General features: G+C 41.1%; 1 protein-coding gene across 1 annotated transcript in view; it reads right to left on the reverse strand.

The window, feature by feature from the left end:
• LOC308645891 (uncharacterized protein) overlaps positions 1–13,949 on the reverse strand; it is a 400,184-nt gene that overhangs the window by 186,421 nt on the left and 199,814 nt on the right. The window lies entirely within an intron of this gene.

Genomic DNA, 13,949 nt, shown 5'->3' on the forward strand with positions numbered 1-13,949 from the left:
GACAAAATCATAGAATTTGCAGGGAAATGGATGGCATTAGAGCAGATTATGCTAAGTGAAGCTAGCCAAGCCCTAAAAAACAAATGCCAAATGTCTGCTTTGATATAAAGAGAACAACTAAGAACAGAACAGGAAGAAAGAGCATGAGGAAAAGACTACAGTAAACAAAGACGAATGGGGGGAGAGAAACGGAGAGAGAAGGCAAAGCATATGGAAATGGTAGGAGACCTTCAAGGATACATAAAATTATAAGAGGTTATGAGGGGCAAGGGGGAGGGAAAAAAAGGGAGAGAATTGAACAACAGCAGGGGAGGTAGAGAGGGAAGATGGGAGGGGAGGGGAGGGGAGGGGGGATAGTAGGGGATAGGAAAGGTAGCAGAATACAACAGTCACTAATATGGCATTATGTAAAAATGTGAATATGTAACAGATGTGATTCTGCAATCTGTATTTGGGGTGAAAATGGGAGTTCAAAACACAATTTGAGTCTAATATATGAAAGATGATATATCATGAACTATGTAATGCGATAAATAATCAATAAAAAAATTAAAAAAAAAAAGATGGATCCTAAATCCAATGACGGATGTCCCTATATGGACAGAGATTAGAAACAGGTACACAGGGAAGGTAATCATGGAGGCAGAGACTAGAGTGATACATCTATAAACAAAAAGGTCTGCCAGCAACCACCTGAAGCTAGAAAGTGACAGGGAAAGACTTTTTCCTTAGAGCCTTTAGAAAGAATATAGCTCCACTGATACCTTGTTTCACACTCCCAGATGCCAGAAATATGAAAGAAGAAATTTCTATACTTTTTACCCACCAGTTTGTGGTACTTGTTCACAGAGGGCTTAAGAAACTAACATTGTCTACCCTATAGACTCATCTCTAAATCATCCAAAAAGCAGTGCAAATTCTCTAATAGGTACTTTCTAATGCCCTCTTTTTAGATGCCCCTCGACTCCCCATGGGTATGTTCTCCCATGACTGCAAAATAAACCCCGCTTGTTTAACTTACAGATGTGCTTCTGGTGGTCTCTGAGTAAAGGGCATTCATGGCAGTAGAATCTTCAAAGGTCTCAAATCACAAACTCTCCCTGTGCCCCAGAGAAGCCCCTCAATCCCCACACATTCAACACTTAATAAGCCTCAAGTCTTTCAACCACAAAAAGAAAAAGAAAAAAAACAAGTTTAATATGCCCGTGTTCAGTTTCATGAAGAAGCCTCTAGATCGTAGGCACCCTGTGATCAGTGACCATGTTTGTCTTATTTACCAAGTACTCCCACTCCTCAGCACAGATCCTGGAACAAGGTCAACTAGTAGATAAAACTGTTTTCTAAACCACTACATGGACAACATTGCCAATCTTACCTAGTGAGACCAGGTTCTGGAAGGTTTCCAGCATCACATCTCTGTAGAGGCTCCTCTGAGAAAGATCCAGCAAAGCCCACTCCTGCTGGGTAAAGTCCACAGCCACATCCTCAAAGGTCACAAATTCTGTTCAGAAAGGTACAATTCCTCCAGTGTGTGTGAGATGATGGGTGAGGCTGACAGCACTGGGGACCTGAGAATCAATTCAGGGGAGACTCAGAAGATTCTGTGTTCTCACCGAGTCTATGTCAGGACTCAGTCAGCAGATCTCTTTCCCTTTCTACCCACATATACTTTCTGGTTGATCAAATTCTTTCTGATAGACTTATCAATTCTAAAAAAATAAATTAATCTCTTCACAGTATAATGATAATGAGGTCACACACAATTACTCTTATACAATCTCCTAATTTAGCACAGAATACTTCTCTTACAAGATGTCAGGGGGATCTGCACACATCAAGCAGTCCAGAAGACACCCACTGGGTATCTGATAATTCAATAAAACTATTTTACCATCTACCTGGAGATACTGTCATTCCACAGGATGAGGGCTCAGTCCCACAATACTTTCCCAAGTCCTGAAGCTATTCACAGGTAGTAGGTTTTCACATACACCTCTGACCAACTGGCTACCTCCTCCTTGAGGGAGGGAATTTGCTGGGACCAATCAAAGAATGCAAAGAAATACCTCCCTGTGTTTATTAGTTTCTTATAAAGAATATTACAAAGTACATAGATGGATGGCCAGAAAAAGAGATGGATAGGACACAGTATGGTGGCAAAGGTGCAGAGCTTCCATGCCCAAGAAACTCAACATGTTCAGCTATCCTGAAGCCCAACAAACCCACTCTTCTGGGGTTCTCATAGAGGCTTTACTTGTAGCCACTGGTTATCAACTTAACCCTCAATCTATCTGCCTTCCTAGAGTTTGACGTGTGCAAAAGTTCCAATACTTTAATCATGCCTCCATCTTTCTGGACCAGCCATGATCCTTAGGTTATCTACAGCCTACCACCCACTAGTCATCTTATGGGCATACAAAGCTATTTTTATCATTCCAGACATTCCACAGGTCTTAGAAATTCTGTACCAGGACCCTGGACTAAGACCAAATACAGACTGCACAATATCACACTTGGTGACCAATTCCAGTTCCATATTGCTCCAGAACATGTGGCAGAAATGAGAGAAATATTCTAAATGAAATAATTTCCACAATGATAGAAACAATTTCACCTGCTACCTTAGTAACATCATAGCAAATCTGCACAACATGAAACCCATGATTAAATGAGTTTTTGTTTATTTGTTCTTTCTCCACCTTGCTGGGGATTGAATCCAGAAGAACTCTCCTCCTGAGCTACATCCACAGCCCTTTTCATATTTTAATTTGAGACAGGGTCTTCCTAAATTGCCTATGATGCCCTTAAACTCAGAACCTCCTTTCTTAGTCTTCCAAGGAGTTGGCATTACAGGCACATGATGAAGTTTTAATGAATAAAAACACACTGAGGGAATAGGAATTTTTCCCTCACAAACCTGAGAGGCCTATGAGCCTGCACAGCACATCTTTATGGCAGGCCCACAAGTAGCAAATTTTCTTTATTCTAGGCCAGGATTTGGCAAAATAGGCATGAACTAAGCAGTCCTCTATTTGTGTACATCAGTTTGACTGGAACACAACAAAACATTTCTTTATAAGCTTTAACTTGGTGCTTTTGTACTAAAATGAGAATTTCCTTGCAATAGAAATTCTCTGGCCTTCAAAACCTAAAGTATTTCCTATATGATCCAATAAAGAAACACATGGCCAATGTGTGTTCTAAAACAGCTAGGCAATACCCATCACAAGATACATTGTGATAGCAAGAACCAGAATTCATTGTTCCTCACTGCCTAGTGCTGCAGTCTGGCTGGGCACAATTCAGAGGCACTTGTCAAAAGAAATGAACTTTATTTTTAGAACCACACATGCCAAACAAAACAGCTCTTCAGGAAAAACCTTCAGAGCCCAACTGCTACAACCGGCTTCCCACAAGCCTCTCCACCTCCCCCACTCCTCCTGCTCTTGAGGCCGATTGGCTGGGTCGTGTGGGCGGAGCCAAAAAAGTCCCCCAATGAGCAGCTCTGTGGTCTGAAAGGGCACGGAAGCAGCTCAATGAGCATCACCGCAGAGGAGCCAATCAGTTGGCCTCTAGAAGTTGCTGGGGCTGCTGTGAGCCAATCATCAGCTGGCAGCTGGAAGTTTGCTAGGGCCCCTTGGGCTGTGGCTCTCAACAGCCTAGGACATATGAACCTTTGAATATCTGATGAATGAAAACTGTTAATGGATGGATGAATGAAATCTAATCTGTGAAGCCAAGTATATAAATCTGGAACCTCTTTTCTGTGAGACCTTTGTAATCACATTCACATTCAATTGAATGCCATATATTCCTTTTAAATAAATACATAAAACAGCTAGAAAGCCAGACACAGTGGTACACACCTATAACCCCAGTTATTTGGGAGGCTGAGGCAGGAGGATTACTATTACAAAACTGCTAAGCCAGAGTATGACAAGTCTACTTGTCTTCAAAGCCTAAATGCCTGAGTACATTTCTGGACGCATGCCTTACAACTTAGTTGTTATTAGAATTCTTTTTCCCTATTATCAGATATTTTAACCTAGAACACTGTTGGGCACTACAGTGTCAGAGGAAAGACTATTCAAATGTGCTATCTCTAAGCTCCTCTTCCAAGCCATTGGCCTTGGGCAAGGATATTTGTCTTAATACCCACACCAACTACTCCTTAATATCATTTTACTTAGGTAATATTTGTGCTCACCCTGTGACATGCAGTCATGGGTGTTAGTTATGGAAAATAAAAAACCCCAAGATAGTGCAGCCTGGGAAAAGGGAGTGAAAAAGAAAGTCATACATTGATAGCCTTCATCTCTTGAAAGATAAATCCTTTTCAGTCGCTGGCCACAAGTGGGGAGAAAGTGTTTCATCAAACCTAAAATGATAATCTCTGGGAAGCTTTTAATCTCTTTCAAGATGAATCCACTCCAGGTGCTGGCCACAGACCCCTCAACCCAAAAACTCAAAATTCCTGAGAGCCCAAACTGACATGCTCACTAAATCACCTCTCAGTATGACCTATTTAAGCCCAACTCCTTTGGCCAGTGGCTCATTTCCACCAAGACAGTGAGTCCACTGGAGGTATAATACCATTCCTGAATAAAAAGCTGATGAGAGCTGGGAAGGCGCTCAGTGGTCAAGTGCTTGCCTCGCCATATGTGAGGCACTGGGTTCAATTCTCAGCACCACATAAAAATAAATAAAGACACTATGTGTTCATCTACAACTAAAAACATATTTTAAATTGAAAAAACAATACAGAAATGATTATGAAGTTTGCATCCGGCCTAGTCTTTTTGTGCTAACAATGGGAAATAAAGCACCAAATAGAAAATTCCTGAAGTGCCAAGCACAGTGCTGCACACCTCTAAACCCAGCTACTAGGAAGGCTGAAAGCAGGAAGATCACAAATTGCAGGCCAGCCTGGCCACGGAAAACCCAGTCTCAAACTTTAAAAATAAGTAAAAAAAAAAAAAAAAATGCTAGGGACATAGCTCAGGGGTAGAACATCCCTGAGCACGGGTGTGGCCCTGGGCTCGGAATCCAGCACCACAAAACAAACAAGGACATTTAATCACTGGTTAGTAAATTTCACAGCATTAATAGAAAAAAGATTGGTTCATCCCCTTGGTCATGACACAGCGACAAATCTATTTCAACATAGGAGCCTGGGCGACTACAATTTAGCCCGCTAGAAAGGAAGGGACCCCGCAGAGACCCTCTCCAGGCTCCTGTGGGAACCTGACACCAGCATGGCTTCCGCTCTCTGCAGAGAGGCCGCGGGTGGAGACCGGAAACACCTCAGGGCTCTCCAGCTCCCGCCTATGGAAAACGCGCCAGCCACAGGTGCAGCCCGGAGTCCCTGCTGCGGTCACCAGGGAGCCAGGCGCGGGAGGAGCCCACCTGGGTCTAGGGCCACCCGGCTGAGGGAAGCCAGTGCTACGAGCGGGGGATGCGCCCCAGGACGGCTGGGAAACCGACTGAGGGAACCCCTTGTAAAGGAGAAACGCCTGTGAGGAACCACCTGACCGGGAGGCCCCAAGGCACCGGTGTAGAGGTGTACTTCCAGCTTCCGGTTTCTGCATGGGGGGCAGGCGCGGCACACCAAGCAAGGGGAGGAGCCTGGGGGCTGGGAATTGGGGTGGTACATTGGCCTGCTTGGGTGCTGTCGGAAAATCATGGGTTTTGTAGGGGCTGAGGGTAAAGAAAGAATAATCAGGTCGTTTGGAAAAGCAGAGCATGATGGCGACTATCATCTGGCTCTGATACCAAGTTGAAGAGCTATGCACGCTCTCAGCTACCTTCCCAAGAGCTGAGGAAACCAATGCACCCCTGGTAGGCTGAGGCCAGAAGGTCAAAAACAGTCTGGGCAACTTAGTAACACCTTGTCTTAAGATTAAAAACTTCCAACCTGGAGCACACCTGAAATCCCAGCAGTTCAGGAGTCTTAGGCAGGAGGATCACAAGTTCAAAGCCAGCCTCAGCAAGGGCAAGTCCCTAAGCAACTCAGTGAGACCCTGTCTCCAAGTAAAATTCAAAAATAGGCCTGGGGACGTGGATCATTGGTCTAGTGCCCCTGAGTTAAGTCCTCAGTACATAAATAAATAAATATTTTCCAAAACGTGCTGGGGATTTAGCTCAGTAGTGGAGCATTTGCCTAGCTTGGGGTCCTTCCCAAGTAGGAAGGCAGGGGATGTTAAGGAAACCAGTTGAGAGACCATAGTGACTGCTGTTAGAACAAAAAGAAAAGATGTTTGAAGATACAAAAAGAGTTGGCATCCTCCTCCATCTCTAAGCAGCTCAGCATGGAGAGACACTCTCCGCCTAGGCAAGGGAGAAAGAAGTGTAGGCTTTAGATTTCAAACCCTTTACCAGGCCTGGGTGAAACCAGCTGCCATGCTGGCAGGTGGCACAGCCTGTAAACCCTTCCCAGCAATTCAGAAGGCTGAGGCAGGAGGCTTGAGAGTTCAAAGCATCCTCAGCAACTCAGCCAAGACTCTGTCTCTAAATTAAAAAAATAAATAAAATAAAATAAAAACAGATGGGGACTGGGGTTGTTCCTCAGTGGTAGATCAGATGCCTTGCATGCATGAAGCACTGGGTTTGAATCTCAGCACCACATAAAAATAAATATATTGTGTCCAGCTACAACTAAAAAAAAAAAAAAAAAGAATGTTTAAAAAGGCTGGAGACTGGCTCAGTGGTTAAGTGTTCCTGAGTTTAATCCCCAGTACAAAAACAAAAACAAAACAAAACAAAAAAAAAAAAAAAAAAAACCACCACCTATGGCCATGCACAGTCCCACAACTTCCAATACTAGCTGAGTGAGCTTGCTGCTCGAACTGTGTTTGCCAGGGCACAGAACTTCTCCATCACCCTTCCCCCAAGAATGGGCAGCTGAGGGAGGAGCAGGACTATCTCCACAGGAGAGCAGGTCATGAAAGCTAGTAGGGGTCTTTGTCTTGGAGCTCAGTGCCAGGCCTGCAACTGTGAAACTCAGCAGATTAGAGACCAAGGCCCCTGTGTAGGCCCAAGCTCACAGATGGAGCCTCTAGACATGAACCAGCATCAGGCAGATACCTGCATGCCACCTGGGAGACTACATCATTCAGCCTATATCATCACCAGCCTCCCCAAAATTGTATCTGTCCTCTGGATGTGAGACTCAGATGTGACCCAGCTTAGTGTCAGTCTTGGGGTCCATTTCTACCACCAGTCACCCAGTCTCAGGCAGCACAGCTATTGTGAGGCCAGTACTTACAGATGAGGCTCTAGAACTTCTTCAGCACCAGAGACCTATGGGATGAACTAATTTTTCCATCTTCATTACCACCAGCTTCAATTTTGGAAGTGTGAGAACTGGGCATGATCCAGTTAAATATCAGTCTGGGGGGACAAGGGGATGCCTTTGTTATTGGAGACAGGATCTTCTGACTTGGAAATAGGAATGACACCAAGTCCATTATTGTGGGCACACAGAGGCAAGCCTTTAATTAGGGCTTAATCAAAGGTGGACAGCACTGATTGAGGAATTAGGCTGTTTCACCAAGGCAAGATGTGGAAACTTTTATTGGTTTTCTGGGGTGAGGCAAAGTCCAATAATTTCCAATAACCAGGGGCATGATTCCAAAAGATGTCTTTTTCTTGCAAGAAACTAGAATACTGGGCCAACAGGAGGTTAAAGAAGAATAAAATAAAGAAAAAGGAAAAAAAAAAAAAAAGAGGGGCAACCAGGTACAGGGGCACACACCTGTAATTCCAGCAACTTGGGAGCCTGAGAAAGAATTGTAAGTTGAAGGCCAGCCTGAGCAACTTAGCAAGACCCGACTCGAAATAAAAAGAGCTGGATATGTCCCTCAATGGTAGATTTCCCCTGGCGTCAATCCCCAGTATCAAAAAAAAATGAACAAAAACCAGGAAAAAAATCATATATATATATATAGATAGATAGATAGATAGATCATAAAACAAACACCAATATAAATACAGACATAATTTTTTAAAGTAGCATGTTGAATCTAGCAAAATGAAAAGGCTAATAGACCAATATGTACAAACTTAATTTATTCCAGTAATACATGTTGTTCTACCATCTGAAAATCAAAGAATGTATAGTTCATTTTATTAACAGAATTAAGGATTTTTTAAAGACCCTGATACATGCAGAAAAGGCACTGGATAAAATCCAATATCAATTTGTGATTTTTAAAAACATTTGACAAGCCAGGAACAAAACAGAATTCGCTTAATTTGATAAAAGTTATCTATGAAAATTTACAAGTAGCATTATATTTAATGGTGAGATGTTGAATACTCTTTCATACAGGAACAAGGAAAAAATATTCAATTTCATGACCTCTATTCATTAAATAAGACAAGAAAAATAAATAAAAGGTTTAGAAACCCGGTGAGAATTACTTGAGTGAGTTAAATTTATGTCACAAGCTATAAAGCTGATGTAAGAAAAAGATATTGCAAAGGTATGTACTAATCCAAAAATTAAAAATAAAAAAAATTTACAAAGCAAAACACACCACGTATCTAGAAATAAATTAAACAAAGGCATTCAAGACCTCTACAATTAAACTACAGAACACCTTCAGAAAAGTTAAAGACAACCTAGGTAAATGGATTGTTACATCATGTTCATCAATTGAAAGATGAAATTCTGTCTTAAAATCTCAATTATCCTTAGGTTATTCTATAAAATGGACTCTGAATATTTTCATAAAAACTAATCAATTCTAAAATGAGAATTTATTACTAGATTTCCAAAAATACTACAAAGCAATACAAATTAAGATAGTATGGTGCTGTTGCAAGGAAAGACAAACAAACCAAAAGACATAGATTGTTTACCTAAGCTGAGGGAAAACATGATCTAGTGGATAAATCTGTACACATACACCTGCATCCTACCTCACACCCTATCAAACAAAAAAATACTTGAAATGGATCACCGACCTGAATACAAGAAGTCAAACAATGAAGGTTCCTGAAGAAAACATAAAATATATTCAGTATCTTGGTCTAGGCAAATACTTCATAAAGAACACTCAGATCTCTACTTATTTTTATGTTCTGTAAAGACTGAGAGCAATTTTTAGCAATCTAAAAAGTCATATGGCATCTAACATTCAAAAACAATTTCTAGGAACTAACAAACACTGCGTAAGTTCCCAGACTTTGTATTTCCCGAAGTCAGCATTAGGTGCAATATTGCCCCTAGTTTGAGCTCCACCTGCTCACAGCTTCCTCTCTCTCCTCTCCATGTGCATCATAACTACCAGGGTTCTATGATTTGGGGTACAAATTCTAACCTCAGTTTCTCAATGAGAAACTGGGAGCTGGTCTTAAACAAATCAGAGTATTAACATTCCCCTAGCCATTGGGGACAAAATAAGCTATTAATCAGATTTCATTTTTTTATTATTAGTTGTTCAAATATCCCCCCTCCCCTCCTCAGATTCCATTTTGATGATTATATTAGAACTGTTCAAAAAAGATGTCACTCTTCTCCCTGAAGCATTATTTTGGGAGGAAAGCAGCACAGAACTTCTGAAGCCTACTGTGAAGAAACCATCCCAGCTGGAAGAAAAGACAATGCAAAAGGATGCACAGCCAAGACATGGAGACAGACAAATGCACATCTTTTAGCCTCAGGATCCAGATTGAAGCTTAGTTATACCAAGAACTTTTTAGCACCAAGGAATCATTTCAAAAGAAAAAAAGGAAATAAAAATGGGTGAAATGCTTCACAAGGTAGCCTAATAAAGATATGCAAATAACCAATAAGCACACCAAAAAGTATGCAAAATTATGACATATCAGGAAAATGCATATTTCAACAACAAAAAAAACATACCACCACACACTCTGCTGAAGAGCTAAAGTTAGAAAGTGTGGGCACAGTATGCGGAATAGCTAACACTCACATGCACTGTTGGGGACTTACTGGTGGAACCAACATTTTTGAAAATCTACAGTATCTACCAAAACTACACTTGAAGTCTACCGTATCATTCAGTAATTGCATTCCCCACAGATAGCATATGCCAAGAGAAATAAGAGCAACCAAGTGACAAACCAGACATTATGTTGAGTAAAAGAAGCCAAACATGTCACAGTACATGTTGTAGTTTTAACATTTACTTGAAAAGTGAGAAAAAGCACACCAAATCAAGCATTAAAAGAGTCAAAATCCAATTTCCTCTGTGGAGAGATTATTGAGAAAGAGATGAATGAATTTCCTGGAATCCTGGAAATGTGTCCACCAGGATGTAACATCTATGGGAAATTACATCAAGCGGTACACAGCTTGCACAGTAGTGTATGTATACCTTGATAAACAGTAAAAAGTGATTAAGGGAAATGCAATAGTTATGCTTTTAAGAGACAAAATATAATTTATAAAAAAATTTTAGTTGTTAATAGACCTTCCTTTTATTCATTTGTTTATATGCCATGCTGAGAATCAAACACAGTGCCTCATACATGCTAGGCAAATGCTCTACCACTGAGCCACAACACCACCCCTTAAAATACAATGTTTTTAAAAAGGGGAAGAGGTAGCAAAATGTACCTGAAACAGCTCATAGCATTCCTCTTCTCACATAAAGGCAGTAAAATCTTCCCTGTCTGAAGGTATCAAATATAAATCCTCCTCTACCAAAATAGGATGACACCTATCCGAGGCTTGCCTCAATGACAGTCAGGATAACTTCATTAGCCACAGCTCTACTCACTTTTGGGACCACAGTAGGCTTGTATAGACATCAATCCCATAAGCAGAGTGAAGGGTGGGACTGGACTGTAAGCATGATGACAATCCTTCCACAAACTGGTCAACTCTAACAGGGCAGTGAAAGTGCCAGAGGAAGTGCAATGAGAAGCAAAAATGCCAAAATGGCAATACCAGAGCTTGCCAAAGAAATCTAAGTTGTGTTTGGCCAGGATACAGCAGTTAATGGAGACGTTTGTGGAGGTGCAGCCCCTGAGGAGACTGAGGTCAAGCACTTAACATTCAGTTTTGAGCAAGTATGGATCAGGGCCTTCAATACTCAGAAAAATGAGTTGAAAACTGGGGCCCACAAGGTCCCTACTCATCTGTCTACCTATATTGTGGTCCTAATAAGCAGGCAATTGTAGCTCCTTCCCTAAAGCCTTTCAAACTTCTTCCAGTAGTCAAGTACTTTCCTAGCGTGTATGAGACACTGGGTTCAATTCTCAGCACCACATATAAATAAATAAAATAAAGATCCATCAACAACTTAAAAATTTTAAATTAAAAAAGATTCCAGTCATGAACAAACATAAAGAATAAAACACAAAACAGCAAATAGATGAGACTATACTCTTTCAAGGCCTTTGTACTAATTAATTTCTACTAAAACTTTTTTATTACACATGAAAAGCTTTTGATAGTAAACACTAATATTCTCAAAAACAGTTGGTACTCTTAGTTTAATAGGAAGGGGGGAATTATTGGGTATGCAACTTTCAGTATCCAGACAAAGGTGAAGGAAAAGACTAAGACGAAGACGATGAAGAAGAAGGCGAAGGCAAAGACGAAGATGAAGAAGAAGAAGGTGCCCATGCTGTGAGTTCAAACTTAAACAATTAAAAAAAAAAAAAAACCCACCATTTTCCTGCCTGCCCAAAAAAAAAAAAAAAAAAAAAATGCACTTGAGCCAGACTCAATGATATATGCTTGCACTCCCACACTTAGGGGGCTAAGGCAGAAGTCCAGGAGTTACAGGCCTGGACAACATAGCCAGACCCTGTCTCAGAGGAGAAGCATACACACACGTACACACACAATCTCCCAAGAGTCCAAAAGACTTTGCAATGGAAATAACATTTACATCTCAGCTAAAGAAACTCACATCATACTCAAAAGTATGCCATAAAAGCTGAAAAGGGAAACATATAACCTTAAATCTTCCTATTAGAAAACATTGGAAATCAATGGCAATCTAGAAGTCCACTTTAATGAGGCACTGATCTCCTTTTCTAGCTCAAATTTTGAATTTTCTTATACAAGTGTTGAGAGCAACAGCCAAGTCAAGATGGCGCCTGACACTTTGCCGGGAGGAGTGGTTTGAGAAGTAACGCCAGAGAGCTATTAAGAGGATGAGGATTCCTTAATGACTGACTGCTGTATCTAGATGATGTTAATTGAGTTAAGCTGTGTCTAATTACTAAGATGGTGAAGATTCCTTAATGACTGATTGCTGCAACTGGATGATATTGAGATAAGCTGTATTTACTTGGGTATACATACCTCCTGCTGTTTCCACCTTCACAAGTTGCTTGTTGCCCCCACCCCCACCCCACCGGCTACTTTGCACAGCCCAGCCAGACTGCGGCACAAGTTATGTTCAAAATCAAAAGGCTTTACCATATAGCTTACAAACACAGGGTTTCTCTCAGTTGTCCTCAACCATTCAAAAGAATGAGTGATAATCTCCTACTTTCTCACATTTATAATGTCTCTACAATATGAGACTTCACAAATTGCATTAGTTCAGAAAAAGTCTTGCAGAGATTCCCTTACTCCTTACATTTATATGTTGTCCCTTGTGTGAATTTTAACATGTCTTTGAAAGTAGGCTGGACAAATAAAGGCTTTCCCACATTCCTTACATTCATATGTTTCTCTCCACTATGGTTTCTCACATGTCTCCCAAAGGATGAGGGAGAACTGAAAGCTCTTCCACACTCCAGACATTCAAAGGGTTTTTCTCAAGTGTGCATTCTAGCATGTATAGTCAGGTATGAAGAACGTCGAAATGCCTTCCCACATTCCTTACATTCATAGGGTTTTCCCTCAGTGTGGATTCTCATATGGATACTAAGAGCTGAGAAACAAATAAAGGCTTTCCCACATTTTTTACATTCATAAGGTTTCTCTCCAGTGTGAGTTCTTCTATGTACTGTAAGATGGGAAGAACTACTGAAGGCTTTCCCACATTCCTTACATTCATATGGTTTCTCTCCAGTATGGCTTCTCACATGTATCCCAAAGGATGAGGGAGAACTGAAAGCTCTTCCACACTCCAGACATTCAAAGGGTTTTTCTCCAGTATGCAGTCTTGCATGTACAGTAAGGGATGAAGAATGTCGAAATGACTTCCCACATTCCTTACATTCATAGGGTTTTTCCTCAGTGTGGGATCTCATGTGGATACTAAGAGCTGAGAAACGAATAAAGGCTTTCCCACATTTTTTACATTCATAAGGTTTCTCTCCAGTGTGAGTTCTTCTATGCACTGTAAGATAGTAAGAACTAATGAAGGCTTTCCCACATTCCTTACATTCATATGGTTTATCTCCGGTATGGATTCTCACATGTCTCCGAAAGGATGAGGCAGAAATGAAAGCTCTTCCACACTCCAGACATTCAAAGGGTTTTTCTCCAGTGTGCATTCTTGCATGTATAGTAAGGTATGAAGAATGTCGAAATGCCTTCCCACATTCCTTACATTCATAGGGTTTTTCCTCAGTGTGAGTTATCAAGTGGCTACTAAGACCTGACCAACGAATAAAGGCTTTCCCACATTTTTTACATTCATAAGGTTTCTCTCCAGTGTGAGTTCTTCTATGTACTGTAAGATGGGAAGAACTAATGAAGGCTTTCCCACATTCCTTACATTCATATGGTTTCTCTCCAGTATGGCTTCTCACATGTATCCCAAAAGATGAGGGAGTACGGAAAGCTCTTCCACACTCCAGACATTCAAAGGGTTTTTCTCCACTATGTAGTCTTGCATGTATAGTAAGGGATGAAGAATGTCGAAATGCCTTCCCACATTCCTTACACTCATAAGGCTTTTCTCCATTGTGAGTTCTTAGGTGTTCAGTGAGAGATGAGGAATGACTATAGGCCTTCCCACACTCCTTACATTCATATTGCACCTTACCATTGTGATCTCTCACGTGTGCTT

Source organism: Spermophilus citellus (genome assembly GCF_964194105.1).
Source record: "Spermophilus citellus genome assembly, chromosome: 3".
NCBI lineage: Eukaryota > Metazoa > Chordata > Mammalia > Rodentia > Sciuridae > Spermophilus > Spermophilus citellus.